This window comes from Neovison vison, chromosome 9, assembly GCF_020171115.1.
Source record: "Neovison vison isolate M4711 chromosome 9, ASM_NN_V1, whole genome shotgun sequence".
Taxonomy (NCBI): Eukaryota; Metazoa; Chordata; class Mammalia; order Carnivora; family Mustelidae; genus Neogale; species Neogale vison.
This window is the reverse complement of record NC_058099.1, coordinates 23,422,181-23,433,153: the sequence shown is the minus strand read 5'-3', so window position 1 is coordinate 23,433,153 and position 10,973 is coordinate 23,422,181.

Below are 10,973 nucleotides of genomic sequence, written 5' to 3'. Positions count from 1 at the left end.
GGTGGCTCCGCTGCCGCCGCCAAGAGGCGGTACTGGGAAGCCGAGCGGGAGGCCCCGGAGAGAGGCAAGGCGCACCGCGCGCAGCATTATGGACGTCGTAGTTTCTAGCTGGGCACTCGGCGCCTACAAGACCCTTAAAGAACTACAACTCCCAGAAAGTCTGGAAAGAGTTCTTTCGCCCCCGGGTTCCTTCGCCTATTGGTCCCTGCAGATGCAGGTAACAGGTTTCTAGGCTCAACATCTTCCAGGAATGTGGTGCAAAAATGTCGCTTCACCCATTGGTTAAAGTCAACTTTTCAGGAGGCGGAATTTCCAAAGACGCACTATATTCGCAGATCGAAATTCTAGGCTGTACTTTAGAATCCCCGGGGTGGCGAGGATGGGCCGGGGGTTGGGGGGTAGTACTTAAGAAAGACGGATCCCCACATTCCGTTCTCTTGATTTATTTAAGCAAAGTGTTTGCTCCCGTGCAGTACTTAAATAACGATTACCATACCGCAGACTCTGTTCCAACTTCCTCATTCATTGTATCCTTTGAACAACCCTCCAGTTATTATCCCCACTTTACAAAAAAGAAAACTGAGGCACAGAGAAGTTAAGTACTTTGCCAAGGGCACACAGCTACTGAGTAGCAAAGGCATAATTCAAGCGCGGAATCTGACTCCTAAATCTTTTGTCTTACCTGTTGTACTAATTGGTCTGACTAGTGATCTCTGGCATGTTATTTAAAGCTCCCCAGTGCACTATGAAGTACAGCTACTGTTGACATGGGGGGCAGATGTCATGTGAGCGAATCTAAACTTCTAAAAGAGCTCGAGATTAGATTCTCAAACTGCTGTTTCTTTTTGAGACCCGGGGTCAGATTATTTAAGCCCCCAATCCTGATTTCCCATCTGTCACGTGAATACGATAATAATAGAAGCTCTTGTCTCAGGAGAGAAAAAGAGAAATCTCTAGGGCAATGCAAGGTGATTTTTTATGTTAGAAAGATCCTGGGATCCAGCCCTACTACTCACACCCCAACCAACATTTTTATTAAAAGAGAAAGAAAGAAAGAGCGGGAGGGAGGGAGGAAGGAAGATGAAGAAGGGAAGGGAGGGAAGGAAGGAAGGAAGGAAGGAAGGAAGGAAGGAGAGAAACAAAAAAAGAAAAGAAAATGAAAGGAAAAGAAAGGAGTGGAGTACGCCTGAGATTCTCTCCCTCTCTGTCTGCCCCTCCCCCGGCTCGTGCAATGCTCTCTCAACCTCTCTCTCTCTCAAACAAATAAATCTTTAAAAAGAGAGAGAAAAAAGCAAGCAGGCAAGCTTTACTGAGTACTCAATATGTGACTGATTTGAAACCCTGCAGTTTACACATTTTCTGTTTTCAGTAAGTTTTCCTATAAATTTAAACATAATTTGTTTCTTTTTAAGTAGACAGACAATATCATTATTCACAGCTTTCAGATGAAGAAACTGTTGCTTACTAAGACTTGGAGATAAGAGGAGTCAGGAGATAAAGTAAAAGAAAAAATAATTCCTTTCTATCTCATTTTTTTTAGGTTTCAGATCCCAGCTCTTGTTCTTCAAGTGATCTTTGCACTTTGACTCTGTAAATATATTGCTACAGTTGTCTTACATTTTTGCTTTGCTTCTTTACTTTGTCCAGGTCTGCTGAGATTATATTACAATCGTGGTCACGTTTGTTTTTAGTGACCATTTTACATTGGCCCCAAGCTCCTATTTATATCACAACAAGGTCTCAGCCTCTTCCCCAAAAAGTCCTCAGTAATGAGTAGAGAATCCCAAAGATGGTGCCTCACATATATCCAGCGACAGGAGTCAACCACCAACCACCCTGTGTCCTCCCTGCTGCCCAAACAGCTCACTGCTTCCTGTACCTGTCATAGGATTGCCAGTGTGTGTGTCACTATTCCCAGATCCTGGATACTCCCGAACTTCTAATCCTCAGCGTGCCAAAGAACTGGGCTCCACTCAGAGAGGAGGAAGAATTCCTCCTCCCTGACTTGCCTACCCTGTGTCCCTTTGTGACCCAAGCCCTTCACCAAGCCACTTGTGTTCAATTTATTATGACTCTCCTCATGAGAGTTCCTTCTGTGTCTGGTCTTCTGTCCGCTAGTCACAGGGTCTCAGAACCTATCAAGACCCAGTATCCCAGGTCTTCCTCCAACCAAAGACTCAACTCTCTCCCTCTAGTTACAAATAAAGAAAAACAAAACGAAACCAAAAGAAAAAGTCCCAACAGCTCCATTTTACATAACAAAAGGCTTTACAAACAGAAACTGACTTAGGTTTGCATTGGGCACTGGGGGTGAGGGGGAAGTTAGGGGTGGTTGGCACAGCAGTAAGGTTGTCTAAACTCTGTTAGGGTCCCAGCTCAGCAAACCAAAAACTCCCTGTCATGGTGTTCTGCTTCCAAGCCTCAGCAAAAGGCAAAATTGCTGAACATTTCAAAACTGTTCTAATGGCCAAAGCAATCGAATTGACAGGTCTCCAATAGAATTTCTAGTCAAGAATGGAATTCTAACAGAAATGATGGCAGATGCACTGGAAACAAACTAGACCAATGTTGATATGGCCTATCTTAAGATTCCCACAGAATTTTGTTCCCCACACTATGATTGTACTTACCACACTGTGGTCAAGGTCAGTGGTTTACATGGGTTTGCTTCATCTCTGTTTCCCCAGCACCAGACACAGCATGAGTTTCGTAGTATAGAGTAGAAGTTCAGTGTTTGCTGAGCAAGTGGATGAATGAATGGTAGCCTTTCAAAAAGCCTGTTTGTGCTTCCTGCACGAAATGTTACTGAAACACTGAATGCCTGGTAGAGGCATTCTTGAGGTTGAGAGCAGAGCAAATTAAAATACTGAGCTGTAGGTCCCACAAACTACATTTGAGAAGAGTACACACAGTCCATTCAATTCTCTAGCTGACAGGAAGGACATGGGCCTCTAGTCTTCTCCTCCAAAACGTGAGACTACTTGAGCTTTCTTTGTTTACCTCACATAGCAACTCACTCCAGCCACTTCAGGCAAGAACGGCCTCTATGGACAGCCAGGACACAGTGCAGGTGAAATGGGCTCAGGAGGGGACCAAGCTGACTCTGGAACCACACTGCCATTGGCCTCCTGTTGCGTGAACCCATCAATTCTCTAATCATTGAAGCCAGTTTCACTCGTGTTTTACATTTCTGGCAACAGAAAGCTTTCTGGCAGATAAAATGATAACACCTACATCATTGGTTGCTCTGAGGATTTTCGAAGAGTATCTAAAGCAGCAGCATGTGCCTGGGATATGGCGAGAACCTGATAGGGGCTCTCAGGGTGACACAGTGGCTGTCCTGAAGCCACAGAGGCAGTTCTAAACAACAGTTAACGTTCACAGACCACCTTCCCCACCCACCCCTGCCCACTTCCTGAAGGTGTGAAGATAAAGCCCCAGGGATAAAGCAAATACAGGCAGAAGAGGATTCTCCCAGGCATTGTATCTTGGAGTTCTCCAAGTGTCTTTATACACAGTTCTTGAGCTGTGCTAAGCCCCTGCTTTGTACAAAATCTGGTGCTGACAATAGAGTGTATATGAACAAAGGAAAGAAAAGAGAAAAACCAAAAACCAGGGTTTTAACTATAGGGAACAGATGGTTACCAAGTGGGGGAATGAGGAAAGTGGTAAAGGAGATTAAGAGGAAACTCCTTGATGAGCACTGAGTAATGTACAGAATTGTTGACTCACTGTATTGTACACCTGAAAGTAATTTAACACTGTATGGTAACTACGGCGGAATTAAAATAAAAAAATAAAACAAAACAAAAACCATGGAGTGTGTATGTCAGGTATAAAGTGATACATATGTACAGTGAAGGAGGAGAGATCATGTGAAAAGTAATCGAACAGGCATTGCAATTCCAAAGAAAAGTTACCTTTTCGCTAAGTTCAAGGCAGACATTGCTAATTAACCACTGATCTCTTTCTCCCTCTGCCTAGACATAGCCTCAAAATCCTCAGCAGAACTTTCTAGGGAACCACTATCAACTGAACAAAGTAGGCACACAAGATGAAACTTATTTGCCTTTCCTACTATCACTAATCATGGAGTGTCTGATACTAGATAAAAATGGCAGACTAAAAAGGTAGGTGCCTGGTGTAGAAGAGTTTAGGAAGTTAATTAGTGTGTGTGTCAGAAAATACTCAGAGATTTAAAAAAAAAACCTCAATGGCTAAAGGACAAATATTGCAAATAAGTCTGCTACCATCAGGCCTTGCCTGACTCCCTAACTACTCCCCTTCCCTCTTCTCTTCCCATGCTGGGACACAGGACATCACTTACAGTGTGGGTCCTGCCAGTTCACTGAGTGGAGTGTAGCCTTTCCTGCCTCCAGGTTCCTTAGCTTCTGGTCTGTGACATCCAGCTTCCGCGAACCTACATGCCATGTCAACAGATAATTTTACTAGTTAATGAAAAGATTAGTGAAGAGATTATCAAATTTGGTTCAGTCGACTTAACTGAGGCCCATGTACCCAGGAGAGAGCCAGTGAATAAGCAGCAGCTTGGGTAGTCCTTTTGGGAAAACACACACACACACACACACACACACACAGTTTTTTTTTTTTTTTTGAAAGTCTGCAACCAGTGGGGTACCTGGGTGGCTCAAGTTGGTTAAGCATCTGCATTCAGCTCAGGTCATGATTTCGAGGTCCTGGGATTGAGCCCTGCATCAGGCTCCCTGCTCAGTGGGGAGTCTGTTTCTCCCTCTCCCCCTCTGCTCTTCCCCCACCCCTGCTTGTGCTTACTCTCTCAAATAAAAATAATAATAATAATAATAAAGTCTTATTTATTTATTTATTTTACAGACAGAGATCACAAATAGGCAGAGAGGCAGGCAGAGAGAGGGGGAAGTAGACTCCCTGCTGAGCAGAGAGCCCGATGTGGGGCTCAATCCCAGGACCCTGGGATCATGACCTGAGCTGAAGGCAGAGGCCTTAACCCACTGAGCCACCCAGGCGCCCCAAAAAATAAATAAAATCTTAAAAAAAAAAGTCTGGGACACCTCGGTGGCTCAGTCAGTTTGGTGTCTGCCTTCTGCTCAGGTTGTGATCCCAGCGTCCTGGGATCGAGTCCCACACCAGGCTCCCTGGCTGGTGGAGAGTCTGCTCATGCTCTTTCTCTCAAATAAATAAATAAAATCTTAAAAAAAAAAAAAAAAGTCTGTAACCAAGATAGCTCCGTTCAGGAAAATGGGTGAATTTTGTGATTAACAAATCTGTGCCGAAAGCCAGAGTGCCTATCCAGAAAGTAGGTGGTCTTCAGTGTCCTTTGTTGATAGCTATGCATCTTCCCAGGAGAGATTTACATTTTATCTGGAATGGCTGAGTTTGAGAATTACAGATCAGAATTTGGAATTCTTAGCCTGCCCTTTCCTTGGCTCTACTCCCAACAATATATTCAAATGAAGGCTGAGGCTACCCAATGTATAAACACCCACACTTCTGGGTAAGTCAGAGTAAACCACGCTTCTGAAAACCAGAAGATGTTGAATGCATTTCAGATTGGCCGGACTGACCCTTCTTTATGTAGAAATAAACTATTTGTGTTTGAGAATCAAGTCTTGCTGGGTTTGAATCCTAAGTGTCACCTGTTTGTATGTTCTTGGCCACACGGTGATGTCACCAGCACCTCTGCGTGGTCTCTGCTACCATCTCTGCCCTCCTGCTCCATTCAGTTCTCTCTCTTGCAGGCAGTGTGACCTTTCTCAAATACAATGGAATCCCTTCAAAACCTCTTTACCCCATGGAGGAGTCCAAGCTCTTGACTCTGGCTTCCAAGGTCCTGTGTGATGGGCCCACACTCGCCCCCAGCTCTCCGCATCCCTGCCTTGTCCTTTATCCTCCCATACTGTGGTGGAAAGAAAACTGGTCCTGTCCCAACCTCTCAGGTGTGTTACCTTAGGCGGTAAAAGGCACTCGCACTTGAAAGATTTTGAGATAAGATATTATCCTGGGTCAAATGGGTGGGGCCTAAATGTAATCTTAAATATCTTCATCAGAGGGAGGGGAGAGATTAGGCTACAGAAAAGCAGCAGCAATCTGACCAAGGATGCAGAGAAATTGGAGTGGTGGGGCCAGAGGCCAAGGAATGCCCAGAAGTACTAGGCAAGAAAGGGTCCTCTCGCCTGGAGTTCCCAGAAGAAATCAGCCCCGCCATCATCTTGATTTTAGCGCCTAAAATTCAGTTCGAACTTCTGGCCTCCAGAATAGAAACAGAACCCAGTTCTGTCATTTTAAGCCACTACATGTATGATAATTTGTTATATTTGTCATATTTGGTAATAAAACCTTGTCAAATGGCGGTGGTCCCGGACACATCCTACTGGCTTTTCTTCTGGGGCTGCTCTCCTCTTTCGTGGAGATGCTTCTCCATGCCTTTTGCCTGATTTACTCCTACCCCTTCTTTAAGATTCAGCTTCAGGACCACTGTCTGCTCTCCTGGCTGCCCCAGGTGGGTGGGAAGGTCCGTTCTCCAGGCTGGCACCACCCCTGGGGTAATTCCTTACCACCGCAGTCACCAAAACGTCTAATCATGGCGTTTATGTGTCTCCTTCCACAGCAGGCTGTGAGCCCCTGAGGGGCAGAAGTCAAAAGCTGTTCTCCCTTGAGTCCCCTTTGTGTAGGGTCTAGCACAGGAACTGGCTCATAAGAATCCGCAGAAAACGCTGAATGAAAAGAACAGTCCCTTGCACTTGGGACTGAGCCCTAAGAAAATTCCAACTCAACCATCAGCCAGGTTCAGGTCTGACAGCTGAGCTATCCACTGAGAATCCTGCAAAATAAATGCCACAGGGAACACTGAGAATACCAAGAAATAACCAAATATTTGTTTTCTTGTGGGCGGGGGTGGGGTGAGGATTAGGGCCGATAATGTAGAATGTGGCAATGCCTGATTCTTTCCTAACATTCCTTGAGCTTCTCAATCTGGGCCCCAGTGGCACTGACAGCTCACCTACCCTATTCAGCAAGTCTCATACTTCCCTCATGATTCGTGAGGCTGTACTACTAAACTCTAACTATTCTTAATATATAATAATTTAGCTCCCAGTAAGGCTCATAACTGAAATTATGCTACTACCTCATTAATACTGTATACTTTAAATGGGACTACAGACCTTTAAATGGGATTACAGACCTTTACTATTTGATAAAGGTATTAAGCTGAAGCTATAGGTACAATTTCATTTTGCAAACTGTTTCTCTACAAGGACTTTTATCTGACTACTGCAACATGACTTTCCTCTTTATCAGACAAGACAGGCTGTCATCTTCTCCAAGCTCTGTAAATTCAGGGAGACTTTGCTAATGAAAGCATGTAAAACAAACAAACAAACAAACAAACAAACAAAAAAAAACAAACCAAAATGGACCAGAGCAAAGCAGTAAGGAATTATAAACTAACTTTAATTGTACCAACAGGAAGAAGAATTTCAAACCATGTTGAGAATTTATACTTTAAAGTTTATATCTAGTTAACATATTCTAATTGTAACATAATTCTCTAAACATAAAAGGATTTGTGATGGCAAATGGACAGAACAATCATTTAGGTAGCATCTAGGAATATTGCTACAATTATTTTACATAAATAGAAATCCATGTCTTTATTAGTAAGGTATCACATCGTAGAGTAAAAATTCACAGAGGACAGGCTTATAAATATACATAAGTCTCAAAATCAATTGCAGTTGAACATTAGGTACACAATTATTATAAAACAAATATAACCCATCAGTGTCTATGTAAAGGCATCATTTTTACAAAATAGTATTTTGTAGACAGTCTCAAAAAAGTATATTAATACTCCTGGAGCCAGATTGTTCCAGCATATCAACGTGTCTGTGGGAATAAGGCATGTGGAGAAGCTGCATTCGCTCATCCAGGTGAACGGGACATTGCACGTGATGAAGTGGAACCAGACTCTTGTGACCCGGGCGGACGCCGCAGCCACCACTGAGAGTTCACCCTAGAGCATCACTGACCCTCCAGAAGGACGGAACTGAACAGCTATTTGCCTAACAGCAAGCATCAGTCTGTTTTAAGAGAAAAATCTCAAAGAGCTTGATGATTCACTTCAACGTTCAGTCTGCAGACATACTTACAATCGCACTAGCATAGCCACTATTTTTGCGAAAAGGAACTTACAATCAGGTTGTTGATTAAATATGAAAACAGGGAAGTCCAACTTGAAATAACTAAATATCCGGATAAGGAATCTAAATACAAAATATGTATAGCTTCTATCAACATGCCATTTAGTTAGTTAACGTCAGCCTTAGTTTCTTAACTAAAAATATAGCCAAGTCAAACTCAACAATGATACTTTGTACATTCTTTTTTTTTTTTTTAAGATTTTATTTATTTATTTGAGAGAGAGACAGTGAGAGAGAGCATGAGCGAGGAGGTCAGAGAGCGAAGCAGACTCCCCATGGAGCTGGGAGCCTGATGTGGGACTCGATCCCGGGACTCCGGGATCATGACCTGAGCTAAAGGCAGTCGTCCAACCAACTGAGCCACCCAGGCGTCCCAGATACTTTGTACATTCTTAACAACTCATTATCTGGTTGAGTGGAGGAGGGAAGGCTTCATAAAGGAACCCTTTCTACAAACGAAATTCCTATAAACTCAAAGGTAGATTTGCCTGTAATAGGCACAAAGATGTATCTCTTGGGATTTAGAGGATTCAAGAGATCAGGAACAGGAACAATCCTGACAAAGACCTTCATGTGGGCATGGCATGTGTCTACAGGCATTTATGTACAAATACACGCAGACCTCGTCATGTATGTACAAACATATATATACACACACACACTGAGAATAATCAACTGTCCGCTAAACATAACCAGTTGTTTAGAGAACAAGGATATACACTACAATTATATACAACCAACTATACACATCTCAGCATCTAGCCTAGGGAAGGGATTCTCAAACATTTTTCCACTAGGATACACAAGCAAGGTGCCATAATCACGTGTGTAAAACTCTCCCTTGGGCGTAACAGATTTAGATAATGCTTAAAAAGAAATCTACAGGGAAGTGAATTACTCAGAAACACTGAAATCCCCACCATGAAGAGAAGTTCAGCAGTGAAAGTCCTTCATGATTGCCACAGCTTAGAGAAATTAAAAATGCTGCTTACCCAGTTCTGGATTTACTGCAGCAGAACCAAGCAGCTGAAACAGAAACCGCAGAGCCTAAAACTCTCTCCCATCTGGCCCTTTACCGCAAAGGTTTGTAGACCTCAGCCTAGGCCTGAGAATGACACACAGCCTCCGTGGTAACATCTTGGAAGCACAAAATCCAGAATATAGACAGGAAACTTAATTACAGCAGTTGTAGTAAGAACCATCTGGGATGAAAAATCCATCCCTGAGCTGTCAGATCTTTCTGGTGTCCTTAATGACAAAAGCCAGCTTAAGATCATTAAATACGGCTCCTGCATTTTGTCTGAAATCGTGGTTATAAATTCAGCTTTGTGACCACAGCGGAGCAATGAGAGGACATTGGGTTCCAAATGAGAAGACCTGGGGCTTTCGGCAAATCACTTCTAAAAAGTAACTAAGACAAATACATTCTTCCATTATTATCCAATCTGTGTATTTAAAAAAAAAAACAACTATTAAAAGTACTAAAATGGCTGATAAAGAGTCTAGATTTTTTGATAAGAAAGAAAAATGTACCTCTTTCCCTAAACAGAACTATAAAAGTCCTCTTATTTTATTGTAAATCAGTAAAGGGGAGAAAAGCACCTAATTTGAGTGTGCTTAGTGGGTTCCATTTAATAAACAACTTAATGAGTGTGCGTAAGGACATGAATGTGCAGGAATTCCTCTCACCTATGTGGGTGTCAGCTGCCCCTTTGTAAAGGAAGTGCGTTAGATTCAACGGCCAGCACTGGTCATCTATGCCAAATGACTAGCCTCAGTTTCTTCATCTGTAAAATTGGTTTAATAACAGAATCTACTTCCTGTGGGGATTATGAGGATTAAATGGATAAATCCACATAAAGGGCTTAGAACAGCAGTCAATACATTTAGCTGTTATTATGGTTCTACTTGGGCATTTTATTAAATGTGTGTATATATATATACACACACACGTATGTATGTATGTGTGTGTGTGTGTGCGCGTGTGTGTATATGGGTTAGGCATCTCCCCTGTTACAAGTACTATGTTGGAAAATGGGAATACAGAGATAAAACAGAAATTTATTCTCATATCAGGTAAGAATAAATGAAGTTGAAATCTGCAGAATTCTAATTTCAGTGTGCCTGCAAACTAACAATCTTCCGAAATGACAGTCAAATGCTGTTGTGCAATCCTGGCTTGTCAATTCTTATTTGCGAACAATAATTATTGTTCAAAATACCAATTAAGGTTCACTTCAGGGCACAACGGCACCAACTTTCTATCTGTATTTTGAAAGTTCAGGGTTTGCTCAAGAAATGGCTTATGGTTGGATCACAGGCGGAATAAAATAAAAATGTTGGTCCTTCTGGCTTCGTGGATGAAATACAAGCTTCTGAACCAAAGCGTCTTGCCACGGAAGTACAGTTTTATTTGCTTTTTCTGTCCAACAAGTGTTTGCTGAGCACCAACAGCGTAGCGGTGTCAGTTACAACTCACGGTTGTCGGGGTCCCTGCATCAGGGAACTAGCAAGGCAGGGCAAGCAAGCGACTGCAGTGAAGTGTGATGGACAGCAGGATGGGGAAGCCCAGTGTGATGTGGGAGCACGTGGCAGAGACCTACACCTGTCGAGTCCAGGGGACTGGAGGAAGAAGTACTAAAGCTGTGACCCGAAAGATAGGCAGGAATTCAGCAAGCACAGGAAGTGGGAGACTTCTGGGCACAGGCGACACCATGAGAGGGGAGCTGAGAACAGCTGTCTTGCATGGACGAAGCAAGTGAGGAGTGGTGGCAA